Below are 15,790 nucleotides of genomic sequence, written 5' to 3' on the forward strand. Positions count from 1 at the left end.
GCAACTTCAGCAGCAATAACAAACTTGAAGTCCCACCTTCCCAGCTATCCTCCCTCCTTCTCTCACATGCCTTTCTACCCTGAAGGTAGGACATGAGCAGCCTTGATCCTACACTCTCAAGAAATTCTTCATGGCTGTTTATAGAAGTTAACGGGGGACAGAAATGATAGGATTACCCAGGTAATAGAGGACTGAAACTGAGCATTGTGGAAAACATACCATTAAGTTGCTGGGACAGAATGAAGATACAGAAAAAGAGAGCATAGATGTTGATGTGGGAGATCCTGGAACCTAGACTCAAGGCCTCCAAGGATGGTTAAGGCAAACATCCCCGGCACAGGGGCAGCCTGTGTGATTCAGGAGGCATATTAGTGTGCATGCATTTTCTCAGTGGTGAAATGTGTTATCAACATGGATCCCGAATGGGGGAAAACTTTCTTCCAAAGGAAAGTGTCAGCCTGGACAGTCATGTGGCTGAGGGCAGGATGTCACTTTGGCAGAAGACATGGATACAGAAGAGGGTGCTCATTTCAAGGGAGAGCTGGGCAGCCCTGGACACCATACCCTATCATCCCCAGGGTAGATGGGGCACGGAGATGTCACATCCTGCTGAGCACACATGGGCATCTGTCTCTGTAGCAGGGCAGGCCTCATTGGCCCAAGACATAAACAGTTCCATAAACAGTTCCACCTCAAACTGGCCCCACAAATTCTGGAGCACCTCTGATCTGGGGGAATCTGTTCTTATCAGGACTTAGGTCTGTAACTGACCTTGGAGAAAAGTCTGAACATAAACTATTAGTTCAGTTCAGCCACTCAGTCATGTCTGACTCTTTGCGACCCCATGGACTGCAGCATGCCAGGCTTCCCTGTCCATCACCAACTCCCAGAGCTTACTCAAACTCATGTCCATTGTGTCGGCAATGCAATCCAACCATCTCATCCTCTGTCGTCCCCTTCTCCTCCCGCCTTCAATCTTTCCCAGCACCAGGGTCTTTTCCAATGAGTCAGTTCTTCGCATCAGGTGGCCAAATGTGGTTTTAACGGGCCCTGTTTACCCCAGCGGGGCAGTGCTGGCTAAGTTCGTCTCCATTCCTGCTGTGTACTTTTTGTGTTACATTCCCTGTGACTGAAATGTTGAGGCCACAGCATGCCCAAACCCTTTCTCATACATTCCTAGGTTGTTAACAAGGAATTCAGACTGCATGACATTCTTCCAAAGGGTCAAGAACATGCTCTACCCTCTGAGCCTGAAGTACCTTTGCCAGGTTACTTTCAGTCCTTTTGCACGTATGGGCTCTGAGCTTCTTCAGAGAGACATGTCGCTCGGGGAGATTTTTGCTTCTGGATCCATGTGGCTGTTCAGGGGAGATTTTGTGATGGACTACGCTTGGCCAATCAAGCCCAACATGGTGTTCATTGGGGATATAAATTGTGCCAACAGGAAGCCACTATTTCAGGTCTATATTGTTGCTATTATTCAATCAGTGTTCCAAGTGGAACATATTTTTTAATTAAAAAATTTAAAAAATTCTTTGGTCAAGCCACACTGTGCATTGGATCCTATTTTCCTAACCAAGGATTGAACCTGGGCCCATGACAGTGATGGTGTGCAGTCCTAAACACCTGATCGCCAGGGTATTCCCAAGTAGAACATATTTAAAAACAAACAAACTTTTATTTCCAGTTGCTTAATTATGAGTTGACCTTTCTCAAGACTTCCACCTCTCATTCTCCTTCTAACAGTCTTTGGTGAGATAAATTGTTAAAGTGCTTCCAGTTGTGTAGAAAATGCTTGTGATGGTCTCTGAGAGGCATGAGAGGCAGCGGTGAGGGTCCATAATAGGGCTGAAAAGGACTGGTGTGATTCCACCCTGGTTGTTCCCTTGTAAAGGTACTGTTGTAACAGTTGTGTGATTCTCTCAATCTGAGTAGGAACAGAGAACCTGAACTGTGATTCAGGGACGTGAGACCGTGTCAGAGAGAGAAGTCGGGGTCTCTGATCAGAGAAAGAAGTAACTGCGTCCAAGTTTTCAAGATGGAGCTGTGCTGACCACAAGTCTTCTGACCGGGAGTTGGAGTCTGGAGAAAAATGTGGGGGCATACAGAATTGAATGGCATGTCAGGCAGGTCCAGCTTGGGACACTGAGGTGATCAAAGGCTAGTGGTGGGGGCTTGAAGGAGGTAAAACTGAGCCTATGAATGCAGTGAAGGTGGGGGCAGTGATGCTGAGACCTGTCTCAAAGATGATGAATTTGACCACATCACCAACACACCCCAGCCCAGCTGCCCCACCCCAAGTTTCCAAGATGGGAACTACTTCTTTCCTCATGGTTTCAGAGTCTTCTTATGTTAACCCTGAATATTTGGGTTTAATTGAAATTGGACTCTTGGGGGCCTGATTTGTTTCTTACTCCACTGAATTAGCCATCTTTTTTTGCCTACTTATGTCACATGTACTGAATTTACTTTACCATCCATGACTTTAAATCTTATATAGTTTTTATATTCTTACTTTTATATATCTCTTTGTTGATATATTTATTATTGCACAGGACTCTGTGCAATAGCAAATATATTATTTATTATTTACTCATACCACAAGGGACCTATTCTTCTTGGTTTTCTTTTTTCTTTACCTATGCATATATTCAATTATAAAGTATGTATTTATCTATCAGATTTGTAAAAGGTGAAAAGTGGGGAGGCATTTGAAAAGTAAATGTTGCTCTTTTCCTTTTAGTTTTTCTGTGTGAATATATTCTCTTGGGGTAACTGCTTTGGTTCACTCCCATTTTTCTAGCTGAATGACTTTGAGTGGGTGACAGAATCATTCTACCCTTAATATTGTCACACTGAACACAAGTATTATCTATTATCATTCTTAAAAGGTGCCTAGCAGAACAATGTATGTCATCTGGAGGCATTAAGATCTGTTTGTGCCAATTTATTTGGTATAAAATCATTGACCCCGAAATTCTCAAGTGTTATACATGGTCAGCACACCTTTAGCATTTCTGTTCAAATAAAAAATTGTTTTCTTTTTTACAACTTCCCTTTTTCTGTTTGTTAGTATTTGCTTTTTCTATTTAAGTGCTCCTATGTTGGGGCCCTATACATCTCTTATATATCTAATGCAGACCTTCTGGTTGGTGGAGCCAAATCTTGGAGTGTCTGATTTCAGGGTTTGAGGGTCCTGGAGCTGGTGTCAGCCTTCTGGAGGATGGGTGAGGCCCAGGTGCTCTGGTAGGTGAGTTCAGGTCCTGGGGCCTCTGGTGTTTGGGGCCAGGTCCCAGGTGACTCAGCGGCTCAGGGGGATCCTATGGCAGCTGGCCACAAGTATATGGGTCTGTATCTTCTCTCAACTACCCCCTTTACCTGAGGCATCCTAGTACTGGTATTGACAAGCTGATAGGAGGGGCTGGGTCCCGAGGCAGATAAGGAGAGAGAGGATTCCAAAATGGCACTAGCCAGCACAGTGTTTATTTTTTGGGGCTCTGAAATTACTGCAGATGGTGATTGCAGCCATGAAATTAAAAGACGCTTACTCCTGGGAAGGAAAGTTATGACCAACCTAGATAGCATATTGAAAAGCAGAGACATTACTTTGTCAAAAAAAGTCCGTCTAGTCAAGGCTATGGTTTTTCCAGTAGTCATGTATGGATGTGAGAGTTGGACTATAAAGAAAGCTGAGCACCTAAAAATTGATGCTTTTGAACTGTGGTGTTGGAGATGACTCTTGAGAGTCCCTTGGACTGCAAGGAGATCCAACCAGTCCATCCTAAAGGAGATCAGTCCTGGGTGTTCATTGGAAGGACTGATGTTGAAGCTGAAACTCCAATACTTTGGCCACCTGATGCAAAGAGCTGACTCATCTGAAAAGACCCTGATGCTGGGAAAGATTGAAGGCAGGAGGAGAAGGGGGAGACAGAGGATGAGATGGTTGGATGGCATCACCGACTCAATGGACATAGGTTTAGGTAAACTCCAGATGTTGGTGATGGACAGGGAGGCCTGGCGTGCTGTGGTTCATGGGGTCGCAAAGAGTTGGACACGACTAAGCGACTGAACTGAACTGATCACAGTGTCAGCATAGTGAAACAGAGCTCCCTCGATGGCTTCTGCCAGTGTCTGTATCCCCAGGATGATCTCTGTTTGCCCTCTGCATCTCTGGGAGGCTCTTTTAAGATCAGCAGGTTGGTCTGACCCAGGCTGCTTTCAGATGACTTCTTCTCTGAATCCTAGAGTGTGTGTGTGAGATTTTGTGTGTGCCCTTTGGGAGTGGAGTCTCTATGTCCTACGGTCCCTGGTTCTCTTGAAAGGAAGCCCCACTGGCCTTCCAAGCCCAATGTTCTGGAAGCTCTTCATCCTGGTTCAGGACCCGCAGGCTGGGAAGCCCAATGTGGGCTCATATGCCTCACTCCTTAGGGAGAAGGTGTGCAATTGTAATTATCCCGCATTTGTAGATCATTTGCCCAGGGGTATGGGTCTTGATTATACCGTGTCTCCACCTCTCCTACATATCTTGTTGTCATTCCTTCAGTACATATTTGTTGTAAAATATCTTTTCTGCTAGTCTCCAGGTGTTTCTCATCAGTATTTGCTCTGTAAATCGTAATATTGGTGTGCCTGTGGGAGGAAGTGATTTCAAGGTCTTCCCAGTTCAACATCTTGGCCAGTTTCCTCAATGTAAAATTATTAATGAGATATTTCAAAATTAAAAATTTCATACTAAACCTTCAAAATCTGGTTTGTATTTTACACTTACAGGACATATCAGTTTGGACCCTACACATTTCAAGTGCTTTGTAGTCATATGTAGCTATAGGCTACTATGTCAGAGACCACGTGATCAACATATGTATATGTTCCATAGGTAGGCCTTAAGATGTATATTTTCAATTTTTATGTTAAAAAAATCTTATTGTGCCTAATTCTGAAAATGATTTCTAAAAATATTTTCCCATTTAACCGAATTTTTCTCAATTTGCATTTGTAATTTTTATTTGTTTTCATTTTAGACATATACCTGCTAGATTGTTGCACACAGGTTTATGACTGCTGCGTTTTCTTCATAAAATTTATTTTTCAACATTGTTTAATTTTGGAAAAGTACCCCTAACATAGGATTTAACATCTTAGCCACTTTAAGTATATAGTTTAATAGTGTTAATTACACTCACACCATTAAGCAACCAGTCTCCTGAACTCTTCATCTTGAAAAACTGAAGCCGTGTACCCCTTAAACAACATCTCCCCATTTTCCTCCACTCCATAGTGCCTAGCTGCCACCGTTTTACTTTTTGTTCTCTATGAGTTTGACTGCTCTATGTACCTCATATTAGTGAAGTCATACAGTTATTATCTTTTTGATATTGCCTTATTTCATTTAGCATCATAGCATCTAGGTTCCCAGGTAGCTCAGCTGGTAAAGAATCTGCCTGCAATGAAGGAGACCTGGGTTTTATCCCTGGGTTGGGAAGATCCCCTGGAGAAGGGAAAGGCTACCCACTTCAGAATTCTGGCCTGGAGAATTCCATGGACTGTATAGTCCATGGGGTCACAAAGAGTCAGACACCACTGAGCAACTTTCACTTTCCTTTCCTCTAGGTTCAGCAATGTTGTCAGAATTTCCTTCTTTTTAAAGACTGCATACTATTCCATTTTACAGATAGAGCACATTTGGCTTATCTATTCATCTGCCAACGAACATGGGTTGCTTTTACTGTCTGCTGTTGTGACTAATGCTGCTATGAACCTGGATGTACAAATACCTCTTGACACCATGCTTTCAATTCTTTTGGGTATATACCCAGAAGAGGAATGGCTGGATCATTTGGTATTTCTATTATTGATATTTTGAGGGGCTGGATACTATTTTCCACAGTGGCTGCACCATTTTACATTCCTACCAACAGGACACCAGGGTTCCAGTTTCTCCACATCCTCTTCAAGACTTGTTTTCTGGGTATTGGCTTTTATTTTTATGATATCATCCTAATGGTGTGAGGTGACATTTCACTGTAGTTTTTAAAAATTTTATTTTTAATTTGATGATAATTGCTTTACAATATTGCGTGGTTTCTGCCATACCTCCGCAGGAATCAGCCATTTGTTGCTCAGTTGTGTCCAAATCTTAGGGACTCCATGGACAGCAGCACACCAGGCTTCTCTGTTCTTCACCATCTGCTGGAATGTGCTCAAATTCATGTCCCTTGAGTCGGTGATGCCATCCAACCATCTCATCCTCTGTCATCCCCTTCTCCTCCTGCCCTCAATCTTTTCCAGCATCAGGGTCTTTTCCAATGAGTTGGCTCTTCAGGTGGACAAAGTACTGGAGCTTCAGCTTCAGCATCAGTCTTTCCAGTGAATATTCAGAACTGATATCCTCTAGGATTGACTGGTTTGATCTACTTGTAGTACAAGGGACTCTCACGAATCTTCTCCAACACCACTGTTGAAAAGCATCAATTCTTTGGTGCTCAGCCTTCTTTATGGTCCAACTGTCACATCCATACGTGACTACTGGAAAAACCATAGTATGACTAGATAGACTTGTCAACAAATTAATGTCTCTACTTTTTAATATGCTGTCTAGGTTTGTCATAACTTTTCTTCCAAGGAGCAAGCGTCTTTAATTTCTTGGCTGCAGTCACCATCTGCAGTGTTTTTGGAACACAAGAAAACAGGGCAGAGGTGACTCCTCAGAGTTCAGCCCTACCCCAGGGAACACGGTTAGCAGAGAGGTAGGAGGAGACCAAGGGAATGGGCAGGCACGGTCTTGCTTTGGGTCTTGGGTGAAGAACAAGAGAGTGAACTAGAATGTTCCCCAGAGGGAGCAGCAGAGTCAGAGGAGATTTTCCAAGATAAGGGGGTGTGATCTTTCCCTGGGTGAAATCAGAGGTGATGAAACACAGGCATAATCTTATTCTGTAATGATTAATGTTCGGAGGGCACACTGCCTTCCAAGGTCATGCCATTTTACTTAAGTGATTTGATGATAGATTAAGATAAGGGAAAAAATACAGGCAGCACAGCCTGACCGCAGCGTCAGTTGCTTCTGGTTTGTGCGGGGACGACCCTGGGACTGCAGCTTCGGCGGCAGGTGCTGGCTGGACTCCTGCTCTGTCTGTGCGTCCGGCGATGGGCCGAGGCTGGGAAGGTGCTGGTGGTCCCCATGGAGGGCAGCCACTGGCTCAGTATGCGGGAGGCCGTGCGGGAGCTCCACGCCAGAGGTCACCAAGCAGTGATCGTTGCTCCGGAGGTCAATGTGCACATCAAGGCAGAGGACGTTTTCATCATGAAAACCTATGCCGTTCCCTACACACAGGACAAATTTGATTCCCTCCTGAAAACTCATGTACGTCTACCTTTTAAAAAAGTACATTTTGTAACAGTGTTTCTGGAAACTATGGCATCTTTGAAAAATGTGTCTTTGCTCTTTGCAAGGTCTTGTAACGCACTGATGTATAACAAGGACTTGATCAGAGACTTGAATGCCAGTTCCTTTGATGTGATTTTAACAGACCCTATTTACCCCTATGGGGCAGTGCTGGGCAAGTACCTGTCCATTCCTACTGTGTTTTTTCATGTTTTTTTTTTCCCCTGTGACTTAGATGTTGAGGGCACAGCATGCCCAAACCCTTTCTCTTATGTTCCTCGGTTATTAACAATGAATCCAGACTGCATGACATTCTTCCAAAGGGTCAAGAACATGCTCTACCCTCTGGGCTTGAAGTACATTTGCCAGGTTACTTTCACTCCTTATGCACGTATGGCCTCTGAGCTTCTTCAGAGAGAGGTGTCACTGGTGGAGATTCTTGCCTCTGGATCTGTGTGGCTGTTCAGAGGAGACTTTGTGATGGACTACCCGCGGCCAATCATGCCCAACATGGTGTTCATTGGGGGTATCAACTGAGCCAACAGGAAACCATTATCTCAGGTCTGTACTGCTGCTTTTATTCAATCTGTGTTCCAAGTGGAACACATTCTTCTAATTAAAAACATTTTAAAAACTTTTTCACCATTCTGCAACCCCAGGCCGTTGCAGTGAAATGGTGGGTCCTAATCACTGAAACTCCAATACTTTGGCCACCTCATGCGAAGAGTTGACTCATTGGAAAAGACCCTGATGCTGGGAGGGATTGGGGGCAGGAGGAGAAGGGGACGACAGAGGATGAGATGGCTGGATGGCATCACTGACTCGATGGGCATGAGTTTGAGTAAACTCTGGGAGCTGGTGATGGACAGGGAGGCCTGGCGTGCTGTGATTCATGGGGTCGTAAAAAGTTGGACTCGACTGAGCAACTGAACTGAACTGAACTGAATCACTAAACTGACAGTGAATTCCAAAGTGAAACATATTTTAAAAAAACAACCTACTTCCATGTGCTTACTTATCTACTGATCTTTCTAAAGATTTCTACCTCGTTCTCCTTCCAACACTCTTTGGTGAGACACATTGTTAAAGTGCTCCAGGAGGGTAGTGTAGGTTTGTGATGATCTTTGAGAGGATTGAGAGGCACGGTTGAGGGTCCATATTTGGTTCAAGAAAGAATTTGTGTGGGTCAACCATGATTGCCTTGTTGTAAAGGCACTGTTGTGATGGTCGTGCAGTTTTCTCAGTCTAGTAGGAGCCAAGAACTTGAGCTGTGAATCCATCCATCATGGGTTTTTGCTTGAGGGTGTTCCATAGGAGAAGGAAAGAACTGGCAAACTGCATTTACTGTCCTGATAGTTCATTGTGCTTTTGTCTTGGAAAGGTCTTAGGTGTGGTCCCTGGAGATCTAAACACTGAAAGGAAGCGGAAGTTTCAGAGAGGTTGAATAAATTAAGCGGAAGTAAAAAAAAAAAATTAAGTGGAAGTGAGACAATACTGGAGACAGAAGTTGGGCTCTCTCTGATCAGAAAAAGAAATAACTGAGTCCAACTTTTCAGAGATGGAGCTGTGCTGACCAGAAATCTTCTGACCAGGAGTTGGGGTCTGGAGGGGTGGTGGGGAGGTACCTAGTTAGATGCATGCCAGATGGGTCATCAACTTGGGACACTGAAGTCATCAAAGGCTAGTGGTGGGGGCTGGAGAGGACGAAAAACTGAGCCTGTGAACACAGTGGCAGAGGGTACAGTAATGAGAAAACTGAGTCGCAAAGAGGAAGGGTTTGACCACATCACCACTCCTACCCCACCCCAGTCATCACACGCTGCATTTCCATGGTGGGAACTACTGCATTCCTAATTGTTTCAGAGTCTCCTTATATTGATTCTGAATTGTTGCTGTTGTTTCATTGCTAAGTTACCTCATGGACTTCAGCACAGCAGGCTTCCCTGTCCTTCACTATCTCATGGAGTTTGCTCAAATCATGTTCATTGAGTCAGTGATGCCATCCAACCATCTTATCCTCTGTTGTCCCCTTCTCCTCCTATCTTCAATCTTGCCCAGCATCAGTGTCTTTTCCAATGAGCTGGGTGTTCACCTCAGGTGGCTAAAGTATTGGAGCTTCAGCTTCAGCTCAGTACTTCCAATGAATATTCAGGATTGGTTTCCTTTAGGATGGATTGGTTGGATCTCCTTGCAGTCCAAGGGACTCTCAAGAGTCTTCTCCAGCACCACAGTTCAAAAGCATCAGTTCTTTGGCACTCAGCTTTCTTTATAATCCAGTTCTCACATCCATACGTGACTTCAGGAAAAACCACAGCCTTGACTAGACGGACCTTTGTTGGCAAAGTAATGTCTCTGCTTTTTAATATTCTGTCTAGGCTGGTCATAACTTTTCTTCCAAGGAGTGTCTTTTTATTTCATGGCTGCAGTCACCATCTGCAGTGATTTTGGAGCCCCCAAAAATAAAGTCAGCCACTGTTTCCACTATTTCTCCATCTATTTCCCATGAAGTGATGGGACTGGATGCCATGATCTTAGTTTTCTGAATGTTGAGTTTAAGCCAACTTTTTCACTCTCCTCTTTCACTTTCATCAAGGGGCTCTTTAGTTCTTCACTTTCTGCCATAAGGGTGGTGTCATCTGCATATCTGAGGTTATTAATATTTCTCTCAGCAATCTTGATTCCAGCTTGTGCTTCTTCCAGCCAGTGTTTCTCATGATGTACTCTGCAAATAAGTTAAATAAGCAGGGTGATAATATACAGCCTTGATGTACTCCTTTTCTTGTTTGGAACCAGTCTGTGGCTCCATTTCCAGTTCTAACTGTTGCTTCTTGAGCTATATACAGATTCCTCAGGAGGCAGGTCAGGTGGTCTGGTATTCCCATCTCTTTCAGAATTTTCCACAGTTTATTGTGATCCACAGAGTCAAAGGCTTTGGCGTAGTCAATAAAGCAGAAATGGATGTTTTTGTGTAACTCTCTTGCTTTTTCAATGTTCCAGCAGATGTGGGAAATTTGATCTCTGGTTCCTCTGCCTTTTCTAAAACCAGATTGAACATCTGGAAGTTCACGGTTCATGTGTTGTTGAAACCTAGGTTGAAGAATTTTGAACATTACCTTGCTAGCATGTGAAGTGAGCCCAACTGTACAGTAGCTGGGACATTCTTTGGCATTGCCGTCCTTTGAGATGAGAATGAAAACTGACCTTTTCTAGTCCTATGGCCATGCTGAGTTTTCCAAATATGCTGGCGTATTGAGTGCAGCACTTTAACAGCCTCAATTTTAGGATTTTAAATAGCTTAGCTGGAATTCTTTCACCTCCACTAGCTTCTTTTGTAGTAATGCTTCCTGAGGCCTTCTTGACTTCACACTCTGTGATGTCTGCCTCTAGGTGAGTGACCACAGCTTCATGGTTATCCGGGTCATTAAGACCTTTTTTGTACAGTTTGTATAGACTCCTCTAACGGTGGAATTTTCCAGGCAAGAATACTAGAGTGGGTTACCGTTTCCTACCCCAGGGGATCTTCCTACATCCAACCCAGGGACTGAATCTGTGTCTCTTGTGTTTCCTGCATTCGTAGGAGGATTTTACTTCTGTGTCATCTGGGAAGCCCTGAACATAACTATAAGATGTAATAAAGATCCAGAATAATGCCCACTTCAGTCCCTACACAGAGCAGTGGAAGCCTAGTGGGGTCCGCATCAGAAGATGATTCAGAGAGCTTGCATGGAGGCATGGGGATGTCCCTCCTGTCCAAAGTGAAGCAGGCACTGGAGTCCAGCGTCCTCTGAACCCCACTGCCATTACAAAGAGCTGCCTTGCCCACTGATGATTTAGATAACAGGGACTTCTCTTCCATGAGGCAGAGAAAGAATTCTCACACAGCCCTTCTGCTGTTGTCCTCAAGGATCCTTCCAGATGTTTCCATATCAGGCAGCTGCTCCTACAGACTCTCTCCTGAGCAGTGCAAGAGGTGTGCAGTGTGGAACAGGAACAAACCAGAGATCCATCATCCCCTCCCCTCTGAGAAGGCTGTTCTTGTGATGTTATATGCTTCCCCGGATGTGCTCCGTGTTCACCCATGATGGGGGGAAAGAGTTTGAAGAGTTCTCAGATAAGGTCACATGCAGCAGAGGTTCTGGGTGGGGACTGGGGCAGAGGTGACTCCTCAGCGTTCGGTCCAGCCCCAGAGAACACGGTTAGCAAAGAGGTAGGAGGCGACCAAGGGAATGGGCAGGCACAGTCTTGCCTTGGAAACTGGATGAAGAACAAGAGAATGAAATGGAATGCTCCCCACTGGGAGCAGCAGGTCAGAAGAGTTTTTCCAAGATAAGGGGGGTAACCTTTCCATGGGTGAAATCAGAGGTGATGAAACCCAGGCATGGACTTAATCCTGTAATGACTAATGCAAGCAGGGCATGCTGCCTTCCAATGACATGCCATTTTGCTTAAATGACTTGGTGATAAGATAAAGGCAACAAGTGCAGATGGCACAGATCAGACAGTTTGGTTTGTGCAGGGATGGCCCTGGGACTGCAGCTTCGGTGGCAGGTGCTGGCTAGGCTACTGCTCTGTCTGTGCGTCGGGCGATGGACTGAGAGTGGGAAGGTGCTGGTGGTCCCCATGGAGGGCAGCCACTGGCTCAGCATGCGGGAGGCCATGCGGGAGCTCCACACCAGAGGTCACCAGGCAGTGGTCCTGTTTCCAGAGGTCAATGTGCACATCAAAGCAGAGGACTTTTTCATCACGAAAACCTACACCATTCAGTATGCCCAAAATGAATTTGATTACCTCCTATAGGGCCATTTTATTCTGAGTTTCAAAAAAAGTACATGTTGTAAGGATGTTGTTGGAAACTATGGCAGCTTTGGAAATGTGTCTTTGCTCTTTCAAAGGTCTTGTAAGGGGCTGCTGTGTAACAAGGACCTGAATGCCAGTCCCTTTGATGTGGTTTTCACGGACCCTGTTCACCCCTGTGGGGCAGTGCTGGCTAAGTACCTGTCCATTCCTGCTGTGTGTTTTTTTCTGTTCTGTTCCCTGAGACTTAGATGTTGAGGAGGCAGAGTGCTCAAACTCTTTCTCATATGTTCCTAAGATATTAACAACGAATCCAGACCTCACGGCATTATTCCAAAGGGTCAAAAACATGCTCTACCCTCTGGGCCTGAAGTACATTTGCCAGGTTACTTTCACTCCTTATGCACGTATGGCCTCTGAGCTTCTTCAGAGAGAGGTGTCACTGGGGGAGATTCTTGCCTCTGGATCCGTGTGGCTGTTCAGAGGAGACTTGTGATGGACTACCTGAGGCCAGTCATGTCCAACATGGTATTCATTGGTGGTATCAACTATTAACCGAAAACCATTTTCTCTGGTGTGTATTGCTGCTTTAAGCGATGTGTGTGCTAAATGTCCTCATTGGTGTCCGACTCTGAGTGACCCTAAGGACTGCAGCCCCCCCAGTCTCCTCTGTCCATGGGATTCTCCAGGCAAGAATGCTGGAGTGGGTTGCCATGACCTCCTCCGGGGGAGCTTCCTGACCCAGGGATGGATTCCGCATCTCTTCAGCCTCCTGCACTGTCAGGCCGGTTCTTTACCACTCATGATATGTGGAAAGCTCTGTTCCAAGTAGAACACATTACAAAAAAAAAGCTTAATTTCAGAGGCTTCATGATGTACTGGTCTTTCTTGACTTCCAGCTCTCATTCTCCTCCTCACCGTCTGTGGTGAGACACACTGTTAAAGTGCCTCCAGGGGTGCAGTAAAGGCTTCCAATGATCTCTGAGGGGAGTGAGAGGCAGGTTTGAGGGTGTGTAATAGGATTGACAGGCAGTGGTGTGATTCCACCGTGATTGCCCTTTTGTAAAGTCATTGGTGTAACTGTTGTGCAGTTTTCTCCAGCTGAGTAGGAGCAGGAACTTGAGCTGTGAATTTATCCTTCAGGGGATTTGCCTGAGGGTATTCAGTAGAAGTGTAAGCAAAGTGGAGTCTGGTTGCTTGTGGCTCAAAAGACAATAAAGAAGCAAGACTGGTGGATGTGGAAGTTTGCTTGGATGAATGTCCCAGGATGGGATTGGAGAGAGGCGAGTCCAAACACTTATTCCCTCCTTGGACAATCTGGGGCAAGAGCTTTTATTGACAGAGGGAAGGGGGCTCCATGTAGAAACAGCACAGTCAGCTCTGACAGTCTTCTTGAAATTGGTCATCAGTGGTCTGACCACCACCATTTTGATTGCTTTGTGCTCAGTCGCTCAGTTGTGGCCGACTCTTTGCGACCCTATTGGCTGTAGCCTGCCAGGCTCTTCTTTCCATGGAATTTTCCAGGCAAGAATACTGGAGTGGGTGGCCGTTCCCTTCTCCAGGTTTAATTGCTTTAAGTACAGTTAATTTTCAGTCCCAGGGCTGGTTTGTTCCCATTCCTTGAGGCCAGTTCTCAGAATTGCGGCAGCTTCTATGTCATGGCTACGGTCTGGTCACCATGTAGTTAGCTTTTTCCACCTCATGGGGGTTTCAGTATCTATGACAGCTCACAGGATATGGCTCAGAGTATTATCTATAGCCTCCGAGGAGGAACTAAAGGTCCTTGACTTTGCTTACTGACTAAACTATTCAGTTTTGTTGGACTGTTTTCCTCTGTTTTCGCATTTTCTCACTTCGTTGACTAAAGTCATTCTTGGCTAAAGGTTTTCCACAGACAGAAGGCAGACAGAGGACATGGCCAGTAAGGACCATGGGTCTGGCACCATCAAAAGGAAGAAAGAATTGGCAGATTGCATTTGTTGATCTGATAGTCCTTAGTGGTTTTGTCTTGGAAGAGATTATAGGTGTGGTCACAGGAGACTTAAATGCCAAATGGATGTAGAAGTTTCAGAGAGGTTGAATAAATTAAGTGGGAGTGAGACAACAGTGGAAAGAAAAGTCTGGATCTCTGTGACTGGAGAAAGAAATAATTTGGTCCAACTTTTCAGAGATGAAGCTGTGCCTGCCATACTCTGAGCAGGAGCTGGGGTCTGGAGTAAAATGTGGGGATGTACACAGATGAATGGCATGTTAGATAGGTGTTAAGGGTGGGACATCATCAAAGACTAGTGATGGGGCCTGGACAGCAGGTAAAACTGAGCAGTGATGTTGAGAAGTGAGTCTCAAAGAGGAAGTTTTTGACCACATCACCGCACCTACCCCAGCCCAGGTCACTGCACGTCAAGTTTCCATGGTGGAAACTACCACTTTCCTCATGGTTTCAGATTCTTCCCATGTTAACCCTGAGTATTTGTGTTTCATTGAAATAGGATTCTCAGGGGCAGGGTTTGTTTTTTAATCTACTTAGTTAGCCCTCTTTTTTTGCCCACTTATGTGACATGTACTGAGTTTATATTAATTTCCATGACTTTAGATCTCTTATAGTTTTTGTATTCTTACTTTTATATCCCTTTATATTACTGTACTTATTATTGCAAAGGACTCTATCTTCACATTTCTTTTTTGCTCATACCACAAACAATCTATTCTATTTAGTTTTCTTCCTATATGCAATGCATTTGTCCAATTATAAAATATTTATGTATCTACTAGATTTGTAAAAGGTGGAAAGTAAGGAAGCATTTAAAAAGTATTTGCCACTCCTTTCTTTTTAGTTTTTCTGTGTGAATATATTCTCTAGAGGTAACTGCATTGGTTCAAATCCTCCCATTTTTCTAGCTGAATTACCTTGGCCATGTAACCTAATTAACTATTCTGACTTTATACTGTCATTGTAAACACACAAATAGTATCTATTATCGTTATTATAAAGTGCCCAGCGGGACATGGCGTATTATTTGAAGGCATTTGGATATGTTTGTGCCAATTTATTTTGTACATGAAAATTCATGTACACTGAAATTTTCAAATGTTACCCATGGTAAACACACTATTAATCACTTTTGCTTCACTAAACTGTTTTTTCCTTTGAGATTTTGTCACTCATTTATTTGGTGTGGTTTATACTTAGAGATTTACCTTTGGAGGTGGGCTTCCCTGGTAGCTCAGATCGTAAAGAATCCGCCTGCAATGCAGGAGCCCCTGGTTTGATTCCTGGGTCTGAAAGGTCCCTGGAGAAGGGAATGGCTGCCCACTCTAGTATTCTTGTCTAGAGAATCCCATAGACAGAGGAGCCTGGTGGGTTACAGTCCATGGGGTTGCAAAGAGTCGGACATGACTGAGAGACTTTTACTTTACCCTTAGAGGTGATGTCTTTGAATGTTAATAGACAATTTTTTCAAAGTATGAAATATTAAAATCTAAATCTTTTGCATTTTTGTTTCTTCTTCTTAAGATTTATGACACATTGAATTATTTTACTGGTCTTCTCAAAGAAATAGCTTTTGGGTTTGCTTGTTCTTTTTACTCTTTTTGTTTTCTATTTCATTAATTGCC

The 15,790-nt window shown here is 44.2% G+C and overlaps 1 protein-coding gene and 1 pseudogene across 4 annotated transcripts in view; both read left to right on the plus strand.

Moving 5' to 3' along the window:
* The window catches only part of LOC122677686 (UDP-glucuronosyltransferase 1A1-like), a 141,355-nt gene that overhangs the window by 93,854 nt on the left and 31,711 nt on the right, over positions 1 to 15,790 (plus strand). The gene's annotated exons all lie outside the window — the stretch shown is intronic.
* Positions 11,900 to 12,730, plus strand: LOC122678305 (annotated as a pseudogene).

The sequence above is a fragment of the Cervus elaphus genome, chromosome 20 (genome assembly GCF_910594005.1).
Source record: "Cervus elaphus chromosome 20, mCerEla1.1, whole genome shotgun sequence".
In the NCBI taxonomy this organism is placed as follows: domain Eukaryota; kingdom Metazoa; phylum Chordata; class Mammalia; order Artiodactyla; family Cervidae; genus Cervus; species Cervus elaphus.